This window comes from Cynocephalus volans, chromosome 16, assembly GCF_027409185.1.
Source record: "Cynocephalus volans isolate mCynVol1 chromosome 16, mCynVol1.pri, whole genome shotgun sequence".
Taxonomy (NCBI): Eukaryota; Metazoa; Chordata; class Mammalia; order Dermoptera; family Cynocephalidae; genus Cynocephalus; species Cynocephalus volans.
This window is the reverse complement of record NC_084475.1, coordinates 15,068,969-15,094,231: the sequence shown is the minus strand read 5'-3', so window position 1 is coordinate 15,094,231 and position 25,263 is coordinate 15,068,969. Positions and strand designations below refer to the sequence as shown.

The window sequence follows — 25,263 nt, the reverse complement described above, 5'->3', positions numbered from 1 at the left end:
CCACTGGATTTGCAGGAGCCAGCCCTTTGTGGTCTCATTTCTCCTATGTTGGTGCTGAAAATAGGTCTAACTGACAACAGTAAATTTCCTCTAGGGGAGGACATAAAGGAGGGACCTGAAACCTCAAGGAGTGGCTGGAAACCCAGACTCACGTCCAGAAACCTGGAGAGGGCCTGTGGCTAACCAGAGAGTACTGCCCTGCCTAACGGCATAAAACAAACCCAAACCTGTTGCTTTGCCTCCCACGGATTAGTCATCCCTTTCCCCCTTGGTGATGGAGCTGCCAAAGATTACTCAAAGCCCATCTCTTCTGAGCAGTGAGAAGCCTCAAAAAGGGGTTAATCTCCCATCGCCCTCAACAGCAAGGCATTACTTCCATTTGGGAAATTAACCACGAATTGGGGTTCTCTTCCTGCATTTATTCTCCAGACCAGCATGTTACAGGAAGAGACATTGGTGGGGTTTTGCCAAGCACGGTTTAATAAGTTTTAACAATAGAAGCTGGTAACATGCAATTAAGTTAATCCACTAACAAAAGCTTGATCTTAGCAAACATTCCTTCTCCCTCCAGCAGCTTTTCAGTGACTTTACTATCAATTAATAACCTGTCTGTCTTTGACTTTACTGTCAATTAGTAACCTGTCTGTCTTTGACTTTACTATCAATGAGTAACCTGTCTGTCTTTGACTTTACTATCAATTAGTAACCTGTCTGTCTTTGACTTTACTATCAATGAGTAACCTGTCTGTCTTTGACTTTACTATCAATTAGTAACCGTCTGTCTTTGACTTTACTATCAATTAGTAACCTGTCTGTCTTTGACTTTACTATCAATTAGTAACCTGTCTGTCTTTGAGCCGGCAGCCTTGCTGTGTTACTATTCTTATCTTATGTCAGTGATTGTATAGCCTGGGGAAAATTTCCTGTTTTTTGTAAGGTCAATATTTGAAACTGCAAGGCTTTGGAAAACCAGGCCCTGTGAAGTACATTTGCTTTATGCATACTCCACACAAGCCCTTGTGAATCAAGCAAGCCATCTGGCAAGCTGGGCCACGCTGCTAGTTTGTGACTCTGCTACAGAAAGCAGAGTGCTGGTGAATGGTTTAAGCCAAGGAAGGTGGTGATCTCTGATATCCTCCAAGGTTCTGTAATACCCGCTACAGAAAGCAGAGTGCTGGTGAATGGTTTAAGCCAAGGAAGGTGGTGATCTCTGATATCCTCCAAGGTTCTGTAATACCCACAGCCCCGGCAAATCCTTCCTTGGTCGTGGCATTGAACTCTTGGGAATTTGCCAAGTGCTCATCTCTTGGAGGAATAAGGTGACTAGTGCAGCTGGCCGGTTAGGTCAGTGGTTAGAGTGCGGTGTTGTAAAACCAAGGTCAACGGTTTATATCCCCGAATCAGAGGGGAGGAGAGGAGTTTCGGCCAATGTCCCAATAGGCAAAGTCAGCCTTCATCGTCAAGTAGCCCCTCCGAGCTTTCTCTCCCTTCCAGCTGGGATGGTGGTGAAAAGAGCACTGGGTTTGGAGCGGAAGGACTAGGGTTTTGAACCCGGCTCTGCCACGTCCTGGCTGCGCTCGTGAAGTAACTCAGACTCTCTGGAGCATCAGAGCTGCATGAGGAGTAATGAGGACAGTGCTCTCAGGACTCCAGGCACCTGGAAGGCTTTTAAGAAACGAGATGTCCCTCTGCTTCCCTCGCTCTAGGGTCCTCCCCTCCGCCCAAGGCTCTCGTCTCCATTAATCCCACTCTCTGGCTGCGGTCCCTTTAAGACCGCCTTGGAGGACCCAGATTCAAAGTCGACGGCGGCTCTCTAGCTGCTGTCTCGATGGTAAGCCCACACTTCCGGTAGGCAGTGCGTTTCCGGGCTGCTTCCGCCCAAGATGGTGGGAAGCGAATTGAGACCCGTGTTGTGTCCTGTCCGAGGGGAACCCACTCTCCCCTCCTCCTTGTCGCCGACTCCCGGCCCGCAGGGCGACTCGGGCCAGCCCTGGCCGCGGCCTGCACTGCCACCGGCCCAGCCCGCGGCGTCGTGCCCCGCTCCGGGGCGGTTACGAAGCTCCGTAGGGGGACGGGAGGCCCTGACCGGCAGTAGTTCGGCGAGACCGGAGCCCTCCGCGGGGCCGGGACTGCAGGTATTATGCTCCTTGTAGCAGCGGGGCTTGAACGGGAGGAGACAAAGGGAATGCGGCCACCGAAACCGGAGGGAGGGGCTGTGGGAGGCGCTGTGGCCGCCGAAGAGCATGGGAGTCCCCGCTGGGTTAGCTCGGCTTCCGGGGATTGTGCTAAGCATCGAGTGACTTTTGTCCTTTTAAAGCACGTTGTACTATTTTTTCCCCAGGGTTTCCACAGGAAATGAGAAAGAACCAGCCCCCGATGACTGGGCGAAGGGATGCAGTGATGATTTCCTCGTGTTCCTCGTCGATGAGAGCTTTCCGAGTGATCTCAGTTTGGGGGACCCAGGTATGTAAAGCATGGAGTGTTCTCAGGCAGAGGGTCTGGGGAAAGGCTCCTGTGTTGTTGAACCTGCCTGGTGTGGGTGCAGCCTTGTACCAGGCAGCCTGACCCTGACCTAAAGTAAACTCCCAGGAGACGTCTTTCCTGGATTGTGAACTTGCAGTAACAGGTGTGGGCATTCTAGAAGCAGTTTGATGATCATGTATGATACTGCAAACAGGACTTAACGCTGAAAGAAGAAACTAACTGTAGTTAGCATCATAGAGCCGGTAGTTTTGAAAATTCCGTGGACAATGTTGATGTGATTTGTTTCATTAAGTAAATATTTGTTGATTTTTGGCCAGGCACCATGCTAAGTATTAGGGACACAGAGATGAGGAAAACAGACATGGCCCTCGTTACCAGGGAGCTACAGCCCAGTTGGGAAGAGAAGGTTTAATGGTCACACTTAAGAGAGTATAATTCAGGCCGAGGTGAATGCTGTGAAGGAAAGCACAGTCCTATAAGAATATATATCACAAGGAGACTGATGGAGACTGGAAGGCTTTCCTGAAACAGGACCCTTAAGCTGGACTCTGAAGGATGAGCAGGAGTTTGCTGGGAGGGCCAGGGGACAGCATGTACAAAGGCCCAGTGGCCTGGCAAATGTGGCTGTTGAAAGAACTGAAAGAAAGCCATTGTAGCCCAGAAAGCAAGGTGGAAAATGGTATGGAATGCAGCCAAAAAGGTGGGGAAGGGCCACGCCACACAGGGTCTTGTGGTTCATGTGAGGATTTTGGTCTTTGTCCCAAGAATAGTGGGATACCGGCATGAGTTTTAAACAAGAGGATCATGCACAAAATTTTTTTTTTTTTTTTTTTTTTTTTTAAAGATGACCGGTAAGGGGATCTTAACCCTTGGCTTGGTGTTGTCAGCACCACGCTTAGCCAGTGAGCGAACTGGCCATCCCTATATAGGATCCAAACCCGTGGCCTTGGTGTTATCAGCACCGCACTCTCCTGAGTGAGCCACAGGCCCGCCCGAAAAATCTTTGAATTTCAAAAGATCACTATGTACAGAGCAGTGCTGTCCAACAGAGCTTTCTGCAATGTCAGAAATGGTCTATATCTGTGCTGTTCAGAGCAACCACAAGCTGCATGTGGCTGCTGAACACCTGCAGCGTGACCGGCGCAACTGAGGGACTGAATTTTTAATTTTAACTTTAATGTAAATAGCCATGTGTGGCCAGTGGCTGCCGCGTTGCACAGTGCAGGTCTGGAAGGCATTGGAGGGAGCAGTGATGCCTTTATGGGAATCATGGCATGCAGATGCCTTTTACATCTGCACATGTTCCCTTCTTGGATAAAGGCTGAGACGGGTTCCACTCTGGGGAAAATCTTCATGTTGATTTAAACATAGTAACTGGAGCTTTTAATGTTTATTTTCTTGGCTGTAATTTAGCCTGCTCCTTCATGAAGCAGCATTCTTCCTTCTCTTGTTTTTGCTTGTTTTGTTGCCAACACACTTTGAGAAGTGACATCTTCAGCACATTTAAATGCCTGCAATGGTGAGAGCATTATATCATATGACTCAGAGGATATGTGTATTAGTTTGTTTCTCTTGCTTAACAAAATACCCCAAACTGGGTAATCTGTAAAGAAACAATATTTATTGCTTACAGTTTTGAAGGCTGGGAAGTCCAAAGTTCAGGGAACATATCTGGTGAAAGCCCTGTTGGTGGTGACAGTGAAACAGAGTTCTAACGTGGCAGAATGGTGGAGCAGAGAGAGAGACTCTCACATGCTCTCATTTTAAAGCTCTCAGAACCACACCACTGACCACCATAATTAATCCGTTTACTAGGGTATGGTCCTCAGAATCTAATCACCTCCTCAAGGCCCCACCTTTTAATTAGCATAATAGGATTTCCTACCCTAAGCAGTTACATTCAATGACTTTGGGGGGTGGGGACATTCAATCCACTGCAGTATGTAAAGAAAAGCATGGTCCCTGGTGTTGAGAGGCTTAGAATCTAGTGAGGTAGATGTCAGTCAATGCCACGGAACAACAGGAAGGAGCATTTTCAGTAGGGCCCCTCAGCGGATTTGACCCTGTGGGGAAGTAAGGGCTGCTTCCAGCTAATGAAACATGTCACCAAAGGCAGGAAGCATGAAATTGCTTGGGGACATGGGGAGCTCACGAATGGGGCCACGCTGGGGAAATACATGGTAAAGGGAAGGTAAGGAAAATCAAGTAGGAATATGCAGGTTGGTGTGGGTTTGCAGGGGGCTTTGAATGTCAGAGTTCAGGATTATTATGGCTTTGTTACTGGCGGGTTTCTGAGGAAGGCCACAGGTAGTGGCGTACAGCGGGCAGCCTGGAGTGACATGGTGAGGAAGTCCCAGTGACGGCTTTGTGCGGGAGGTGACCAGCCCTCGCCTCTAGCCGTGCTTGTAGACTTGGAAGGATAAGGGGTGGAGAGAAACAAGGTCCTCATGGCGCATAATCCCCAGAGCACCTTCCGCATCATGTTCTGGGTGGAAGGAAGACTTTTAGATTTTGGAGAGTATTTCATGATGTCAGCAGTTTTAAATATCCAGGCTTGGTGAAGTAGGATAAAAACTGATGACATGTATTTTCTTGGCAGGTGAGTTTACTGGAAGACGTGTGTGTGTGCTGGATGAAAATCTGATTTTGTTTCTGTTGCTTCTGTGTGCCTGGAATGTAATTGTTTTGGCTTAGGACCCTCCAGGTTTGGTTTAATTCTTAACCACATACTTTTTGGATGTCGACCTGCTTAAAACTCTGTATTGATATAAATAAACAGTGACCTTTCATACACTTTGTGGTTTCTGTGCCCAGTGACCATGTGCCTGAGTGTGCAGCTTCTACTTCTGACATACGCACTTGGCAGCTCTGTCCTGAAAAGAGTGACTGACTTACAGAGCCACTGATACAGTTCTCTGTAGGAAGTATGAGCACCGGGGGCACTGCTCCTCCTTAAGGAACATGGACTGTTGAGAAATGATACGCACAGGGAGATGACCACTGTGTTTTTGTCCTGACAGGAAGGGGCATGGCTGGTGTGGTTCATGGTAGTGGTACCCAGGTTCAGAATAAGGAGCTCTTCACTTTGCGTAGAATTTGCCAGGAAATGACCACCAACCTCGGAACGGGTCACGTTGAGCTTTATCATGGATACTGGTGGCTGCCTTTGTCTCCTCATGTGCATTTCTTTTTTTTTTTTTTAAAGATGACTGGTAAGGGGATCTTAACCCTTGACTTGGTGTTGTCAGCACCACGCTCACCCGGTGAGCGAACCAGCCATCCGTATATGGGATCCGAACCCGTGGCCTTGGTGTTATCAGCACCGTACTCTCCCGGGTGAGCCACGGGCCGGCCCCTCATGTGCATTTCTAACCCTGTACCCATAACTTAATTCCTTTCCATTTCTCACCCAGGGGTTCTCAGTGGGAGCAGAACCACCATCAGCACTCCCCAGTTGCGCCCACATCCCAGGGGAGCATTGTTAACAGAGACCGGGGACACTGCTGGCACCAGGCGGGTGGGGCCATCCATCACAACAGGATTCTCTCCAGTGCTTCTTGTCTTTGGAATATTTTGCTGTCTATTTACGTGCACAAAGCATATGTGCCTCCAGCGCCTGTGTTTTTACCTGTCATGTTTGTGGCTGTCCATGTAGTGCAAACAGCTGACCGTCTCATGCTTTTGTCACATTATGGTTGGGGCATTAGAGATGCACGCTTTTTATGTGGTATGGAAAGGCCATCTTGGACTTCTGACCTATTCATGCCAGACCCAAAGTGCCTGCCTGTCCTCCTTGCTTGTATTTGTTTTTGGACATGCTCATAGGACCTCCTGACTTGGTGGTCTCTAGCCCAGCCCTCATCTCGTCCATCCCAAGTCCCAGAGCATCTGGCCCAGCTAAGTGTCTGCTTAAAGCCAAGAATGTAATTTCAGTATGGTGGGGTAAGCCTTAGTTGGATATATAATTGACCCATGATCTGAAGGAACTACAGCTGCAGAGGGGAGGCCTGGCCACTGTGGGAAGTTTCCAGAGCGTAGCAGCACTTTGGTTCACATGGACCAGAAGGTACCTCTTCAGCACTGGGAGGCAGAAGCATCCATGTTTTCCACATTGCGTTTTTTGTTTGTTTGTTTGTTTGTTTTTTAAAAGATGACCGGTAAGGGGATCTCAACCCTTGGCTTGGTGTTGTCAGCACCACGCTCAGCCAGTGAGCAAACCGGCCATCCCTATATAGGATCCGAACCCGTGGCCTTGGTGTTATCAGCACCGCACTCTACCGAGTGAGCCATGGGCCGGCCCTCACATTGCGTTTTGAATCCTAGCTTCACCACCAGCCTGGTGTGTTACTTTGGGCAGGTTACTGCTCTGTTTGCACTTTGATTTCTTCTCAATACAATGAGGACAGCGCCGATGACTCTACCAGATTGGTGCCTGGGGGAGGGTTAAATGAGGAAACCCTATAAAGTGCAGGAGAAGCCTGGGGCCCAGAAGCACTTCAGATGGGTTAGTCTTGTAATCAGTACCATCATTTACACGAGTGCTTCAGAAAGGTCATGAAGAGATTTGTATCATCTTTTTTTTTTTTATTTTCCTTTTGCCGGTACAGGGATCTGAACTCTTGACCATGGTGTTATCAGCATCATGCTCTCTCCAAGTGAGCTAACTGGCCAGCCTCTGATTCCTGCCATCTTTTAATTCTGTTTTTCTATGAACTTTTTTCCTTCAATTTTCAGAGCATTTTCAGTATTTCCAGCTGTGAGATTCTCTGTGGTCTTAACACATGCAGTTTGCAACAGGAAGATGCCTGTATGATACCAAGGCTGGAGAGCTGAGGTGAGAGTTTATTGTAGGCTCTTGATTTTTTAACTATGTTCGGTTTTCACATTTAGGCCACTCAGAATAGCCTACACCTCATAGTAAACAATTACCTGTGTTCTTTAGAGGGAAGAGGACATGTATTAGTTGCCTAAATTAAAGTACTGTGTTAAGATGTGATATATACTGAACCAAACAATGTGTATTGATATTTCTGGAATAAGCCATGTGGATGTCCAGTTTCTGACTCACTCTTAAGTGTAGAGCTTCTCCTGCATGCAGAGTGTTAGCTTCCTCACAGTGTAAGGCAGTGCCGTCCGTCCTCAGAATGGAAGTCTGATCAAGCATCTGTGGCTTCCTCTGTGCCCAGGTCCTTGAGTTGGTTCAGTCTTAGTTTGGTAGTTTAATTGGAAGCATTAGATCCTAGGCCCCTGGGAGTGGTAACATCTTACTTATAGCATGGAAAGTGCTAACACGAATACAGTTCATTACCAGAAGAGTCATTCATGACTTGCGAGTGCTTTCCTCTTAAACCACTCAAGGAGGGTGTCCCTGTCAATCCACTTTGGTTGGTCTTGGGTTTCTTAGAGTGGAAAAGTCTGCCAAGAACAGAACAAGAGAATAAGGACAAGATGAGAGTGATGATCCCAAGGCAGAGTGCCATGAGCTGAGATACTGCACCCTCACCGGAAACGCCCTGCCCCTCAAGATGCCTGCTAGTCTTTTGTTCCCAGTGCCAACCGGTGGGCATTTCATCAGGAAGATTTTCTTTGGTTTATGAACCTGGTTAACCAGCTCTGTGCTAGATTAGACATTTAAATGTCCTGCTTGGGTCTGCTGAAATACTGTCCTAAGGCGGCTCCTTACCATTGAACCTCCTCCCCTTTTTTTCATGTGACTGCAGCCCAAGAGAGCAGTCTTCATTAATGAAGACAGTATTGGGCTGCAGTGCACTGGGCACTTTTGTGGGTGATGGGAGGGAAGCCAGGAAGCCTCGAATCCACAGGAGGAGACTTGAGAAGGTTTGTGCGGCCACCTGGAATCTTCCCCAGTTGCCTCCTGCTCTATCATTCAGTTCCAGCTCCTTCAGGGAGTCGGCCCCTGTCTGCCTGGATGTGGTGACGGCAGACTTGTTTTCCCCAAAGAGCAGGCACACCTTTAACATAGGTTGCAATGTGTCACGCATGGGCCTTAGCATTTCTGACTTATGGATTAAGTTCCTCTGGATTATGTAAGAGAGGACTGCAGTGGGCAGGAGTCCTGTCTTTCAGAGGTGGTACTTTCAATAGTAGCGCTGGATAATGCAATCTGTGATCTTTAAGAAGTCATTTTTCTTTTCTTTTTTTTTTTTTTTTTTAAGATGACCGGTAAGGGGATCTTAACCCTTGACTTGGTGTTGTCAGCACCACGCTCTCCCAAGTGAGCTAACCGGCCATCGCTATAAAGGGATCCAAACCCGTGGCCTTGGTGTTATCAGCACCACACTCTCCCAAGTGAGCCATGGACCAGCCCTAAGAAGTCATTTTTCAATGTTAAAAATCCCTGTGGGTTAGGGAGAAATTGGTAAAGGGTCACATGTTGTGTAATGATTAAAAAATGAAACAAAAACAAATCCCTGCAGGACACTAAAGGTCTATGAAAAAGTAGAAACCGAACTAAGGAACAATCATAGTAGTTCACAGTTTTGAACTTCTCCCTCTGTCCACTAGAGGATGTTATCCTATACCAAATTGCGTTCTCTTTTGGAACTTGGTGCCAAGTTTGGGTTTTGTTTTTTTGTAATTTAGTCAAGACCTTCTTTTACCAGAAAGTTATGCAGAAGATTCACCTGCAGAGTGGGGCTTTCGCGTAGAATCTGCCAGTGTGTCCTGGTTGTGTACACTTCCTGGGAAGTGTTTATTACGTCATGGACCAACTGAACCAAGCCTGGGTACTCCCGCTTGGGATAAGAGCTCTTCTAATGCTTCTCTCTTTCCAGTTAACTCCCAGTGCCAACCAGTGGGCATTTCCTCAGGAAGATTTTCTTTGGTAAGGAATTTTTTTTTTTTTTTTGTCCTTTTTTGTGACCGCGCTCAGCCAGTGAGAGAATTGATCTGAACCTGCGGCAGGAGCGCTGCTGCGCTCCCAGCGCTGCACTCTCCCGAGTGAGCCACGGGGTCGGCCCTTTGGTAAGGAATCTTAAGTAGAGTACTGTGTGTTCTTTGGTTTATGAACCTGGTTAACAGCTCTTTGGTAGATTAAATGTTTAACTGAGCACTCACTGCTGACTACATTAGGGTACAGTGGAAGTGAATCAAGCTCGCTGCTTTCAGGGAACTTGCATTCAAGTACAGAGACAACAGGAAATAATAAGTCATTGGAATATGTGGGATGACAGATAAGTGCTATGGAGAAAAAGAAAGCAACTGGGCTAAGGAGGAGTGGTTTGCAGTTTTAGATATGGTGGTGAGGGAGGTGACCTTCAGCAAAATCCCAAGGTAAAGGAGTAAGTCACCGGACTGCTGGGGAGGGCATCCCAAGCAGGGGTGGTGCCAGGGCCTGTAGGTCCTTTCCTGTAGGAGAGTGTGGGACTTCAGCTTTTCCTCTGAGCTGTGTCAGTAGTTCACACTTTCCTCTACACATCTTTTAGGGACGTCTTTTTCCCCTAATAAAGTAGTTTACTTTAGAAGTGTTTCCTGTTCTTGTGCTAACAAATTTGCCCACTGAGAGGATCCCAGATCTTTGCATAGGGACCATTATCTTTCTCTTCGGCAGCTGTAGGAGGCTCACTCTTGGCTTGTGTTGAACCACATGTCCTGAGGGAGTGATGTGGAAAAAGACATTTGGACATGACAGGTAAAGTTCCCAGAACAGCAGACTTTCACTTAAAGACCCCGTGCCCTTTGCTGTGTTGCTGAGGCCAGTGACCGCCTGTCTCAGGGTGCACATCTCCATCGGGGAATCCATCCTCCTGTCTTATAACTGTTTTCTTGTCTGTGTCCACCTCTGCACTGCCTCCTTGAGGGAGGGAAGCCTGTACTTATTTGATTTTGCAACAAAGAGTGTTTTTTAAATTGTTATCAAGAAGACTACTAAAAGTATATTGTCCTATAATCTTTACAAGTAAGAAGCCCATTTGGGTTTTACGTGTTTACACAGAAAGCATTTAAAACAATGATCTGTTCTGATTTTTTTTCAGCTCAGTTATACAGCTGTAGCAGCAAACTACTTCTTTTATTGCAAATGTAATGAAAGTAGATCCATGTAAGTCACTGGAAGGTCACATGTCCCCAGACTTTCAGCTGTGAGAATTATATGATGGTCATGCAGTGCCACATTAGAACTGCTAGAACTGCAGCCACAATCCTCCCCTTATCTAGGATTAGTTTTAAAATATCTTAAAATAAGTTTTAAAAAGGTTATTAGATTCTCGCTGTGCACTGGCATTGTGAGGTCTAGAAAACTAAATAGAACGAGGTCCCAGCACCAGGACTTGTCAGTCCCAGAAAATCAAGATTAATGAAGGCTCACGTTGAGTTTGGAGAACTTGGGAGTTTGGCTCTGATTCTCATGATGTTAGAGCTGGACGTCTTTCAAGATCACCTCCCCTCAAACCTCGTTTTATAGAGGTATAACTGAGTCCCAGGGGAGTCGGGTGCCTTGCTTGAGGTCGCTCAGGGTTATTTCTTAGCAGTTTTGTCAGATGGTGCTGTTTTCCACCATAACCTGCTCCTTCTGAGAAGTATGCCAAACAAACATATCAGAGAAAGCTCCAGACCTGTTTAAATGTGATAATATCGATAGGAATTTTCTGAAATTATTTATATATATATATGTATTTTTTTTTTTTTTACAGCCAGACTTTGGGCTCCTTGAGGATATTCAGTTTTGTACTTTTGAATATACTCTCACCATATTCAGCATAAAATAACACTCTTGATGATTATCCTCAGCAGGATAGGTAGGCATATTGCATTTATTTTTCTTCCTTTTAGGTAAGGAAGTAAAGAGTCACAGAGGATTCTGAATACAAGCGTGTTTTCAGAAAAATCCACATAGGCTGACACTCAAGTGCGACCTGGAATGTGACGAGAGTATGTACCTGGCAGGAGGGTTCTTTGACATGTGTATTAGGCTTGAGTATCGATTACTTGCAGATATCACAGCTATTTGAGGCTGGAGATTTCAGTGGAGCCTCTTTAGCCAGAGTACTTGGCATCTCTGCCATTTTGAAGACAGGTCCCTGAAATTGTAGTGGACACAGTTAGGAAAAAGGAATCGACAAAAGTTTCCTTTGAAGTTGGCTTTCGAGGAGTATTCCATAATTTGAGATAAAATTGTATTTTTTTCCACTTTTATTTTTGTATTTCCCCAGAGCTAATATCTTAACATGTTACCATTTCATTTGGCTGCTGCTAGAAGTTGTTCAAGAGAAAATGATTCAAGCACTCATTCTATCGGTTATTAGAATAATTGAAACGTAACTTTTCATTGTTGGAAATGACTCAGATCATCTAACCCAATGCGGGGGCCCAGTGATGCTGATAAGGGGAATGGAGTCCTCCATCCTCAGACCAGTGCTGTTTACCTCATTCCAGTGGGGCTTTCTTTGCCTTTTCTTATTATCTCCCCCTACCTTGTATATTTAAGTATACAAGGTATACTTAAACTTTTGATTTTTGCGTGCATAGAGTTATGATCTATTGTGGTCCCTTTCTACCTTTAGAATGGAATATGATGTGTCAGTGCAGATTTAATTTTTTTCTGTATCATGGTTATTTATCACGTATGTTTATGTTTTGCAGGAGTGAGAGGATTGCTGTTGTACTACAATCATGGTGCAAAAATACCAGTCACCAGTGAAGGTGTATAAACACCCCTTTGAATTAGTTATGGCTGTAAGTACTTCACATTTCAATTTACTATTTGGCTACTTATTTTTAAGTATTAGAATTTGATGATCTGTAAACTTAGTGTTTATTGTTTGTCTATATTGCTTCACTTTTACATATTCTGTTTTTATCCTTATGAACTGTATCTAGTGTCTGTAAAATGATTTTAAAATACAAGCCTCTGAAAATCAAAATCTGCATGTTTTTAAAAAATGCACATCAGGGTAATGTGTGAATTTGAGTTAATTCTCCCTTTGAAAACTCAGAAGTGGGATTCTGACTAAATACTTCTTCCTGTGGATTTTGCTCTTTTTTTACTTTAAGTAGGAAAGGGATGTGGAGTGTGGTTTCTTCCTTCTGCTACTGCTTTGGAGGAGTGCTCTGGTTATGGGTGAATTCACTTTAGGTAGTCTTAGAACTAAGCACTATAGGATGGAGTTTTACTTATGTTACTTATTCAAATTACTCCATTGAGTGAGTTTTTCCCCCAATATCAAATCCAAGAGTCAAATTAGAATTCCATGAAGGGGGTAAATAAAGTCTTAATTTTTTTGTTATTTACCTGAAGAGTTTGGCTTCAAGGAAGAGAAAGAGTTTGGCTTCAAGGAAAATAAGCATTTTACTACATGTGAAACAAAACAAATCTTTTCCATTCACTTTTTTTTTTTTTTTTTTTTTTAAAGGTGACTGGTAAGGGCATCTTAATCCTTGACTTGGTTTTGTCAGCACCACACTCTCCCAAGTGAGCTAACCAGCCATCCCTATGTAGGGATCTGAACCCATGGCCTTGGCGTTATCAGCACCACACTCTCCCAAGTGAGCCATGGGCTGGCCCTTACATTCACTTTTAAATTACTATAGAGTATTCCTTCTCTTTCTTTTTTTTTTTATGTTGTTATTATGGTATACATACAGAAAAATTCTGTATGTGCAAGAAAATGCATCTATCATGAACATACACCCTAATAAACATATGTCAAACTGAACACACCTGTGTTACTGGCACCAAGCTCAAGCACCAGAATGTAAGTGGCCCAGTAAGAAGTCTCGCTCGGCTCCTTTTGGTCCCCACTGTCCAATCCTCTCAAAGTTAGCCACCATCTTGGCTTCTAACGTCATAGGTGACTTTTCTTTTTTTTTTTTGGCAGCTGGCCAGTATAGGGATGGAACCCTGGACCTTAGTGTAATGAGCACCATGCACTAACCAACTGAGCAACTGGCCAGCCCCTGTTAGGTGACTATTACCTGTTTCTGTTCTTTGTATAAATAAAAACTCAGGTGTTTTTGCATCTGGCTGCCTCTGCTCAGTATTTTGTTTGTGAGATTTATGTAGATCAATACAGTTTTGAAAAACAAAAACGCAAGTCTTCTCCAGGGAACAATTTAGATTAGGGGAGGTGCTTTTGTTCTTTGGGGTTTTTTGATTGAGGTATAATTTGCATACAGTGAAATGTCACATTAGGTGTACAGTTTAATCAGTTTTAACACAAGAGTCAGTCACACCTCTGAGAAGACACAGAATATTTGCACCCATTACCTCAGAGGGTTCCCTTGTGCCCCTTCTCTGTCACATGTGAGACTTTTGTTTGCAGGTGTGAGAGTGAGCGTTTCCTTAAAAAGTTCTGTGTTATTGACTTATCAGAAAGGCTGTCTCCTATTTGCACGTTGTTTGGTTGTACGGAGCAAAGACCCACTCCAGCCAGCTAGAGAAGGAGTTTTGATAGTGGGAGAACATATGGTGTGATAGGAATTGCACAGAATTCCAGGAATTTGAACTGGAGGGTGAGCTCCAAGAGCTGAGTGTTGGATAGTGGTTCCTGGCAGCTCTGAGGGCCTTGGCAGCCGTTGTCCCTAGAACTTGCCCCCATGGGACCCTGCATCCCTCCGTATGCTAGAGCCTTTCTTTCCTTCTGCCACCCTTGCACTCTCCTGGTTTTCCCTCACCTGTGGCCTCAGCTCACATGCTTTCTCGGTTGGCCAGAACCCTTCTAGCCCTAGTTCAATTTTGTGGCATTTCTTGTCTCATTCTTTTAGTTTCTAATTGACCAATTCTTGTCACATTTCGTAGGACACATTCTTGAGAGAAACTTGATCTGGTTCATTTCCCCCCCTGGACCTAGGATACAGGTTACTGGCCAGCCTGTGGATTTTCTGCCCTGGGTGGGTTGCCTGACCCTGGTTCACCTAGCTGGGCTGTTGGAGTTGGGGGAAGAGGTGTGGGGGTTCATGTGGTGGAAAGCAGAGTGTCTGCCCCACTGCCTGGGGGACTGCAGGCAGAGGGTGAGGTGGGACATGCACCATGATGGGGAGTTACGTTTTCCAAAACATTAAGTATCGTTTAAAAAGCTGGATGGGACTGCCTGGATAGATCAGTTGGTTAGAGTGCAGCCTTGTGACACCAAGGTCAAGAGTTCAGTTCCCTGTACAGGCCAGCCACCACATCCCCTCAAAAAAAACAAAACCGGCTGGATGCAACCCTGATAGTCTGAGGGAAAGACTGATCTCCAGACGTTAGATTTAATAAAGAGGTACTTTGATTGTCTAATGTTCAAACTTGGTTATTTCTCTTGCTTTATTATTTTCAAAATTGTGAAATTTGCCTTGGCAATTGTGTGAATTTACAGAAGAACTCAAAATTCACTGAGCCTCTCCCAATCTCTTAAAATTAAGTCATTTTTAAATTTCTTTTGTTTTCAGGCAGTGGTTAATTTTTTCTTGAATTGTCAGAAAATATTTTAAATCTGAAAATGAAATATGTTATCTTTTTCTTACTGAAACTAGAATGTTTAAGTCATTAGTGATTTTGTACGGTGCCATTTGCCCCTTTTTCTAACTGTAATTGTATGGTATACAATCCTTAGTATTTTTTTTTTTTCTCGTTGAGGAAAAAGAGTAGTAGAGTTACTCTGAAAATGATCTTGTCAGTTCATTATTCAGAGTGAGGAAAGAGGTATACAGTTAAGGTGGGGACAGAACTATAGCTTCAACTGGAGTATTTGTGAGAACCTCAAAAAGTATATAGTACTTGATGCGTCAAAAGAGATTGGCAGGTGGAGGGTGTGCGGTGATGGATGGGTGGATCTGAGTCCTGACTTATGTGGGTCCTGGGAGGAGAAAGACTGGGAGAAAATGCCACTCACTCAATGTAATGCCCCTGTTTATTTTAATCAATAGTTTAATTGTAATTTAGTATTGCCAGAGAATTGTTTAGGTAGAAGTTACCCACTGTAAATAGATACACAGTGAGAATCAATTATGTTAATTGCATTTCGAACGATTTAATGAAAATTTACCATTTGTTTTGAGGTTGATAGCATTAAAAAATCATGTTAAAGTTCCCATTAACTCATTTGAATTAAAAAATGGTGTTTAAACCAAGCAAAATTGAAGTGAAGGTTTTTCAGTAGGTATTTGCAGCATTTTGGTAGTGGTCTTTTTTTAGATATTAGCACAGAAGCAGAATGTTATAGTTTCAGTTAGTTGGAGAAATTACCTAGTTCAGCCTCCCTTTAAGGGTGAGGAATCTGAGACTCAGAGACATTTAAGCCCACACAGTTAGTGGCAGAGATCTCATTCTTGAGTTTAGTATTCCTTTTTTTTTTTTAATCATACCATGTTTTTCCTCCCCTCTCAATAACTCGTATCCTCAAATATTTTATGAAGTTTCTTGTCCATGAAGATGTCTTTAAATCTTCTAGTCTCAGCCAGAAACTTTTCCTGGGGCTAATTTGCCTGGCTTTTGGGGAGGAGAAATGAATCAGCGAAGGACACTCCAATTGATTGTGCCTTAAAGGATTTATGTCTCACATGGGCATAGTGATATGATCCCACAGATTAGGAATTTAGAATGGGAGGTGTAATTCCAAGATGCTTGGGTTGGAGTGTTTCATTTTGAAATTTCTAAGATAAAACATGTTTTAAAACTTAAGCGTGTTCAAATGCAGCTCCTTCCCACCCCCATGTTGATAGCTCCTTAATAAAGGATACAAAGGAAAAATGAGGGAGGTGGGAGGGTGGGTGGTATAGGAGGGCGGTGTGGGAGGGGGACGGGTAGGGTGCCCTTGAGAAGGAAGAAGATGACAGTCCAGCCACAGGTGAGGTAATGGCTTGGTCTCTTTTTCCTGCTGAGGACAGCTGCTGTTTGGACTGATGAGAACACTTGATAGAAGAGGCTCCACTAGTTTCTGTACATCCCAGAAACTGTAACCTTGTCCAGTCCCATTTCTTCCTGGACTTTCCATTATTGTAACACATTTGGTCACCTCATTCTCTGCTCTCTTCACCCGCCACACATCCCAGTTTCCCTGTTCTTTCAATAGTGCTCTCCTTCTCCCAGAGCCCCTCATCATCTCTGTCCCCCAGCAGACACCTCCTTTCGATTGTCCCTTCCTCTCCCAGCCACTGCTGTTGTTCCTGTCTAAGTCCTTGTTTCTTTGGAGGGAGAGACCAGAGGTTACTTGCTCATTCTCATACTGACGTCTTTTGTCACTTTTGGTCATCCTGCATTCTCCTGCCACGCTTTCCTTTTCATCAGTCCTCTGTTTAAGTGATTTCCTGTTATTGTCATCTCTCTTCTAACTTCCTTTGCTTTTACGACACAGCCCTTCATGACTGTGGCCTACCCTATGTGTTTAACTTTATTTCATAAATTATGCAAACTTCCCAATACGAACTTTAAAATCTGTTTCTGTACTGTCCCTGTTTGCTCAGTGTCTTTTCCTGCCCCCACCCACTTCTTTGTACACTTCTCTGCCTCAGATGTCTGTCCCACCTGTCTCTTCAGACCTCATTCTTCCTGTGCTGCTTCCCTGCTGCCTCTGAAGATGCCATTCATGTGTCTCTCCCTTTCCGCTGACACATTGTTAATGTTGTAGTCAGTGTTAGGTCCTTTTGCTTGTAACTGGAGTTTCTTTTATTCTCAAAGATTTGCGAGTGTTGCTGTCCGTTTTCTGTGTTGCTCCAAGGCGGTAACTTTGTCTGGTATATCTCTGGTTCCCTCAGCTGTTGGTACTAACCGGCCAGTTGTTGTGTCTTTACGTTTATAAATATTATTTTACATGTATAAATATCCATGAGCAATACCTAGAATTGGAGTGTGTGTTAATCATTCTGCACAACTGATGTACTTGGACTTTTTTCTGCCATATGATTTTATGTTTTCTATTTACCATACCTGTCTCCCTTTCCTGTCTTCTGTTGGGTTGATAAGTGTTTCAACATTCTCCTTTTCTTTCTTGGTTTGGAAGCTGTAGGATGTATTCTTTTGGTAGATATTTAAATATAGATATTTAATCGTACATTTTTTAGCAAAGTTGAACATTGTTCAGTATTTCTATCCCCCTTAACAAGCTTGAACTTTCCACTGGATGTAGTCCCCATAATCTTTGTTATCATTTTAGAATTTCAGTTGCACTTTTTTTAACTTGTGAAATTAGTTATTGCTTTTCATAATCAATGTTGATTAAATTACGAATATATTTCTGTATTTACCATCATTTCTTATAGTCTTCTCTTTCCTCAGGAGTGTGTCTCTGTTGTAATTACCCTTTCTTATAAGGACACCAGTCATTTTGGGTTAGGGCTCACCCTAATGACCTCATTTTACCTTAAACCTCTGTAACGACCCAACCTCCAAATACAGTCACATTCTGAGGTACTGGGGGTTAGGACTTCAATATATGAATTTGGGGGGATACATGCAGCCCACCATACCTGCCTACCAAAGACTTTTTCTGACCTTTGGCATAAATTTCATATAGTTCCACCCCCACCCCCTGCCTCAGGCTCCCTTCTAGGGGCCACTCTCACCTACCCCACCAACAGTGGCATTTGGGTGCTTTCCCTGGGTCTGTGAGTTGTCCCAGCTTGTGGCCTTTACCCCTTGATGGGGAGAGATGTGTCCCCTAGCGCTCTGAGGCCAGCTGCTCAGTCCGCTGTTAACTACTTACCGCTCACCCCTGACCATGGTCTTCAAGAGCCCAGATACCAGGTGAGGGGCTAGAGAAGGCTAAGTCAAAACCCGCTGAAATGCCAGATCTCCTGTGCAGAAGTGATAATGGAAAGCAGAAGCTAATTAGTTCACAGAGGGCCGGGTGATCATGGAGCTATTGTATGCCAGTGTTTGTCCTGGAAATGGGTTTGCCATTTCTTGTTGGAGCTGCTTTCTGATCACTAACCAGTTAACACGGTCCCACGCCAGTTTCTGCCTGGGGTGTTGTGTGTCCCACTGTCATTTGTGCATATTCCTTTGGAATTCATGTTCCGGGCAATGCAGAAAGATCTTTGAAAAGAGCATTAGCCCAAATTTGGGCAACACCTAAGCAAATTATGGTAATTTAGCCTGCTGGAACTCGGCACAGAGATAAAAAATCCAAACACACACTCCATGTGCATATATAGGAATATTTAGATAAAATCATGTATAATCTGCCTTTATCCATGTGCCAGGAATATACTTCTACTAATCTCATTTATTTTAAAAGTGTACATATGCACAGCCATCAAAATTGCAAAAAACTAGAATGTTTTAAATCATGTAGAAATCAATGTTAATTAGGTTCTTATTGTTGTTCAAGGCTTAATGAAAATAAATATCAAATTTATGGAAAGATGTACCCAGGAGCAGGAGGGACACTGGCTGAAACAGATAGGAGATCTCTCTCATCTTCACTGGATCTTAAAAGAGAACTCCTTTACCCAGGACGTGGGCCCTGCAGGTGGACAAGGCCACAGAATCCTATATTTTACCTCTATGTGGGTAGCTCCCAAATCCACAACTCTAGCCCTGACCTCTCCTCCAGAATCAACAGCCTCGCCTCCAGTGATCTCCGGGACTGATACCCTGAGCTCAGGCCCAGTGATATCCAGAGCACACAGGCTCTGTCCATAGCCAGAGGGAACCAGCCATTTCTACCAGCGCCCAGAGGGTCACTGTTTTCTGCCTCCCCTCCCCCAGAAGCCTCCTCCCCACCCTTCAGTCTGAACCCTTTACTCTCCAAAGTGGCCCCGTCAACACACCATGTGCTTCCAGTTCCGTCTTCCTGAATCCTTCCTGTCCTTCAAGACCAACTCTAGTGCCACCTCTTCCAGGAAGCCACCACTCTTCCTCCACCCTCATTTTTTTTTTAAACATTATCTTACCTTAGTCCCTTTAAGTGTAATGCTTGCCCTGACATTAACATACTAGGGGAGGTTTCTTGGGAGCAGGAAGCATGTCTTGTTTCTTCCGAGTCTTCAGGGCCCCAGGTGGGAAAGAGGGAAAGGGGTTAGCAAGAAATTGGTAAAGGGCCACAAAAAATGATTACATTGTGTAATGATAAATATGGTCATTATCATGATTTGAGGATCACGTGTTGCACATGGGTATTGATATTCACACCCCACAGGTATGTACAATCAATTACGTTTTGATTAAGAATAAATAAATAAATAAATTTACAAAAAAAGTCGGGGGTAGAGACCAGAACACAGGTTGAACCTTGCCCCTGCCACTTGCCAACTGTGTCATCTTGGCATGATTACTTTCCTTTCTAAGCCTCAGTTTCTCTGTCTACTAAATGGGATCAGACGTCATCTGCCTCATAGGGTCAGCACGAAGAGCAAAGAAGATTCTGCTCCAACCCCGACATTCCACGTGATGGGGGCTGGAACTCCCCAGGTCCCTGAGGCTCAGCCATACCTCAGAGCCCCCCACACTAAGGACAAACCGGGGCCCGCAGGACTAGGAATCAGATCCACTATCTCCAGCATCTTCAGTCTTGACTTTTCCGGGCACAGCTCTGGGGCCCTCCACATTCCCCTCCTCAGTCTCAACCCGGAATCCTGGGGGTGGGGCGGTGGAGCTGGACATGCTGCTCACTCTGAGGACCCAGAATCTGAGCAGCGCTGCCTCCCGGGGTATTGGCATCCACCCAGGACAAGAGTTGCCAGGAAACCTGGGGTTCCAGCCAGCTTGGTTGGGGAGTAATTTGGGGACTAGGAGTCCCCCCATGAGAACAGCCCACTCGTTGGGAATGGCCTCCTGGATTTGGGGTGTCTTAGTCCATCTGGGCTGCTATAACAAAATACTGTAAACTGGGTGGCTTATAAACCACAGGAATTTATTTTTCAGAGCTCTGGAGGTTGGAAAGTCCAAGATCAAGGCTCTGGCAGATTTGGTGTCTGGCAGGGGCCTGCCTCCTAGTTCATAGATGGCACCTGTTGCTGTGTCATCAGATGGCAGAAGGGAAGAGGGAGCTCTCTGCGGCCTCTGTCATAAGGGCACTAATCCCATACACAGGGGCTGTGCCTAGTGACCTAATCACCTCCTCCAGCCCCCACCTTGTAATGCCATCACCTTGGGGATTAGGTTTCAAGGTGTGAATTTTGGAGAATATGTAAATTATCTATAGCATTATTCTGATGGATGTTGGCTCCCCCGCTCTCCACAGAGGGAAAATTCTGCAAAGCAATCAGTGTTGAAGACTAAAGGGATGGCAGTGAATCTTCCCACACGCTGTCGAGTGTTTTCACCGTTAATGCCCACCAGGCTGCTCCAGAAGTGCAGAGTGGGTGGCTTCCCCAGCTGCCTCTCTGGAATCCAGAGCTTGGGGACAGACTCCAGGAACAGCTCTGTGAGCTACTCCAGCTTTCCTGCAACACTTGCCCCTTCTGTGTTTTCCAGATGGGATGTGAACATCTCAGGGCCCAGCAGGTGGGCTAAGCACCCTCTGCCTGAGGATCGCTCCCTCAGGCTGCCACTTGATGGGAAATGTCCGATGCACCCAGGAGGCCTGGGGGCTAACAAGGTGGGATGCCTCCAGACTCAGACTCTAGCTCTGCCACCCTCCAGCCACGAGGCCTGGACCAGTCACTTAACCAAGACAAAGCCCCAGATGGCAGTGACATTTCCTGCAAGATGATGCAGATTTAATGTGTGTGTGAGTGTCCCTTGATAGAGCTGCTGGCAGGAGCCAAGGCTGCCTAGTTCACCGTGGTGTCCCCATGATTGAAGTCAGGGCCTGGGTATCCCAGGTGCTCAGTGTCAATGGAATAAATGGATAGTAATAATTGAAAAATAATAAGTGAAAAAGTCATGAGTGAAAAAAATGGGGTAATATTAAAAAATAATGGATACATGAACAGTAAACGAGTATAATTTAACAAACATTTGGACAGAGCTTTGCCTGGGCCAGGCACTGTTCTCAGAAATATACAATTATTAATTCAACAAATGCTCATAACTACCTTGTGGAGCTGGTGCCATCATTATAATCATTTTACAGATGGGGAAACTGAGGCACAGAGGCTAAGAGACTTGTTCAAGTTCCCACAGCCAATAGGGGGTAGAGGCCAGGACTAGAACCAGGCTGCTGACCCTCTGCTCTACACCACCACATCCCACTGCCCAGTGGGCATTAACATTGCCCAAGTTTCCAGCACCACGGTGCAGAGGGTGGGCTGGGGGGGAGGGGACCATCAGTCTGGGGTCTAGAGCCAGTCACAGACCACCAGCTCTGGAGGCAAGGTCCCAACTGTGAACACCTTTGTAACCCTGCTACCTGGAATTGTGTTCAGCTCATAGAAAATTCATAAAAGGAATGAAGATGAATAATTGAGCCTTATGGAGAGCCTTTGTCTGGAGAGACCAGAGCTTGTCCACGGAGTCCTAGCACCTACACCTGGAGAGAGGTTGGCATCGTCCCATGTGCTCCCCAGGTCATCTCTGAAGAGGGGGCAGGGACAACAGTGGTCCCCATCGGGGGCTGTCAGCTTCAAACTTCCAAAATCCATCCTAATTTAGATTAACAGGTCTCGCTCTGTCTTACTAAGGCAAAAGACCAAGTATATAAGTTGTCGGACAGTTTTTCAAAGAACTTTAAAATACACCCTTCAACATAGCTAATAAAATAGAATTTGCCTAGTCAAATTTCTTGCTGGCTGTTGGAATGAATGGAAAGAGACAATTTGCAATCAGCATATCCATCGTGTATGAATGAAATGCTTGAGGCTGATCAGACAGTTAATGCTTCTTACCCCTGGTACCGTCCATGCCAGTCGAGACCCCAGAATGTGCCCTGATTTTCCCTGGAAAGGGCCTTCCTGTCTCCACCAGGCACCCCCCGCCATGCCTCCTGACCCAGACCCAAGGTCCTTCCCACGTGTCACCTGTCCCTCTGTCAGATTTCCCTCTCCTCTGAGTTCTCACAGAACTCCACTGACAGCAGCTTCTGCCCAGGATTTCTTGCTGCCTTGTGGGATTAAGAATAACAACTCTCTTTACTGCGCTCTTCCTACCGACCAAGTACTTTGCCCACATCATCCCTTTTGATCCTTACACCGACTCTCTGCAGATGCTTATTACTCGTGCTCTGATTTTACAGATGGAGACTCTAAGAATTAGAGAATTTAAGTCATTTAGTGTAGACAGTTCCAAAGGAATTACCCAACTAGCCCTCTCTAATTTTCTTAGGCTCCAAATGAGTGGCATATGCATTAAACAGGGTGCATTTGTCTGGGGAAGGGAAGAGCAGACATTGCCCTCCGTGGGCTTTTTTGATGTAGATGGGTATCGTGTTAATCTACTACTCAAACGCCTCCAGTAGCATTTGCTCTGTAGGTGTCAGACGGTGTATCAAGGATTGGAATTTCAAAAATGAGTAAACCAAGGCACCTGGGGAGCCCCCGGCCTCTTGAGGGAAATGGTGTGGCTGTGAAATAACCATCACAATGTGCACATGGACAACAGATCATGGGAGTGAACAGCGCTGTCTGGGGGCATCGTCAGTCCTGTGCGAGCAGGTTTTGAGGGCTGAGTAGGAGTCTCCTGGTAGGGAAGGGGAAAAGATTGTTTCTGGAACAAGAAACAACAGCAAACAGGTGCATCAAGTTTGGAGAATGGAGTGGGGGAGCAAGGTGGGGTAGTGAGCTGAGTTCCCTGGCACCATGCCCACAGAGAGAGAGGTGGCAGGTGGCTAGATGCCTGGGCTTCCACTGAGGGACAGTAGGAATGATTGGTTTACTTCCAGTGCCCCATGCGACAGACAACCTTCTATGGGGAGAAGCCTCGCCTTCCCTTACTGGGCAGCAGTCCCAAGTCCATCACTCCGTTCCCTCTGCCACGCTAGCTCTATCAAAGACACCAGCAGCTTTTAATGGTCAAATCCCATGATTTCGATTGGTTCCAGTCTTCCCCCAAACCCTCCCTCTACCGCAGCAGCTGGAGATCTTTGTGTACCGTAGATCTCTTTGCAGTCTAGTGAAGCCTTTTTGGTCCCTTCTCAGAGTAACACTTTTAAATACCCAGAATAAGTCCATGGAATCACAAGAAAGCCAGCTATATTGAAATATATTGAAATATATCAAAATACTAAAAACCCAAATTTATGATGTAGAAAGCTATGTCCTTCTTTATTAACACATTAAATAGCACAACCCAGTGGATGGCCTAAGTGTAAATGATGTTTCAAGATTTCTGCAACAACTGTGAGGGGATATGAAAATATCTGTAATTGTTTTTTGGTGACAAAGTCAAAAGTATGTCTAATACTAGTGCAGTTTTGTTGAGTATATCTGTAATCGAAGGAAATATTAAATTTCAGGTAGAGGTTTGTGAAAATAAATGATTTTTTTCCCCATTCAAGTTTATGGACTCCCTAAATTCTATCCAAAAATCCCTTTGGGTCCTTGCAGGCCACGTTCAAAACCCCAGCTCTCCACCATTAACCCTCCCCTCTGCCTTCCCGTGACTCTCCTCAGACTGTCTTCAGAGGAGGGGCTGGGAGCAGGACGAGGGGCTTCCCTCTCTCTGTCACAGACTTTTACTTCCTTTAATTGAAAGCAAAATAAGAGAAGGGAATGCGTTGAGATCAAGGGAGATCTGCCACCCACTCCCACTTCCAGATAAGTGAGGTAATGGTTGCCTATCTTACCCCATCACGGGGTCTGAAACCTCCACCCACTATCCCTGGGCCATGTCCACCACTTCTGCACATAACCAGATGCTGCACACCTGACCAAAGAGACCCAAGACCTGGTGCAAGACAAAGGAACAAAAATATGCCCACAAATGCTTCTGCACTCCTGCCTTCAAGAAGCAGAGCTTAATTCTCTCCCTCTGAGTGTGGGCTGGACTTTGAGACTTCTAACAAACGGGGTACAATGAGTGTAACACGTCTGCCTGTGACTTCCCCCTTGCTTTTCCCTCAGATGGCTCGCTCTGGGGACATCAGCCACCATGTTGTGAGGACACTCAGCTAACCCTGTAAAGACATCCACATGGTGAGGGACTAAGGCGTCCTGCTAACAGCCAGGGACGACTGAGGCCTCTGGTTGACAGACATGTGAGGCAGCCCTGCTCGGAAACATCCTCCAGCCCCAGTGGAACCTTCCACTGACTGCAGCCTCAGCATACAGCTTGTTACAACCTCGAGAGACAACCTGAGTCAGAAGCAGCCCTAGGGAAGCCACCCCCAGATTCCTGGCCCTCAGAAACTGAGATAAGTGTTTGTTGTTTTAAGCTGCTAAATTTTGGAGTATTTTGTTAAGTAGCAGTCAACTCCGATACAAGAAGTGTGAAAAGGAGAAATCTTGTTCCTCTTTAGGAGGGCTGCTGGGTGAGGTGCTAGGGAAGGGGAGGGCAGGATGAGTTACCCCAGAGCGATTCTCTGGGGCCCCCTCGGTGCACACATCCAGCAGCCCTGCCGAGGGTCCTGCCTGTGCTGTGCGTCTGCTGTGCAAGGGCGTGTCACAAGACGCCTCTAGGGTCTGTCTCCTCATCTATAAAGGGGAGTAAAACCTCAGCCTAGAGCTGCTGCAAGGCTCAAGGAGGTGACAGTAATACATTCAGTGCCCACAAGAGTGCCAGGCACACAGAAAGTGCTCAGTCAGTGGCGGCTCCCTCCACCCCCAGGCCCATACGCCCAGGGGTGGCCACCCGTGAGGGAAGCTCTGACACCGGAAAGGCCCTGGAGCCCAAAGGAAGCACCAGCCTGGGGACGGGACATTTCAGTGCCGCACCAATTCATCCTGTCCCCAGCTCATCCTGCCCCTGGTTTGGAAGAGACCCTAAAGAGCATCTAATATGTGAAAAGAAATTCAACCTCACCCATAGTT

General features: G+C 45.6%; 1 long non-coding RNA gene and 1 other non-coding gene across 3 annotated transcripts; both read left to right on the top strand.

Annotated features, from left to right (window-relative positions):
• Nucleotides 1-1,890: 1,890 nt before the first annotated feature.
• LOC134365181 (uncharacterized) lies at nucleotides 1,891-21,572 on the top strand. 2 transcript variants are annotated; one of them, XR_010021949.1, is made up of 4 exons: nucleotides 1,891-2,135; nucleotides 2,342-2,463; nucleotides 12,085-12,177; nucleotides 20,601-21,572. It is a non-coding gene; the product is annotated as an uncharacterized LOC134365181 (long non-coding RNA). The 2 variants fall into 2 exon arrangements; XR_010021951.1 differs by lacking the exon at nucleotides 20,601-21,572 and adding an exon at nucleotides 13,320-13,406.
• LOC134365336 (small Cajal body-specific RNA 16) lies at nucleotides 2,494-2,679 on the top strand. The gene has a single exon (XR_010022040.1). It is a non-coding gene; the product is annotated as a small Cajal body-specific RNA 16 (non-coding RNA).
• Nucleotides 21,573-25,263: the final 3,691 nt, after the last annotated feature.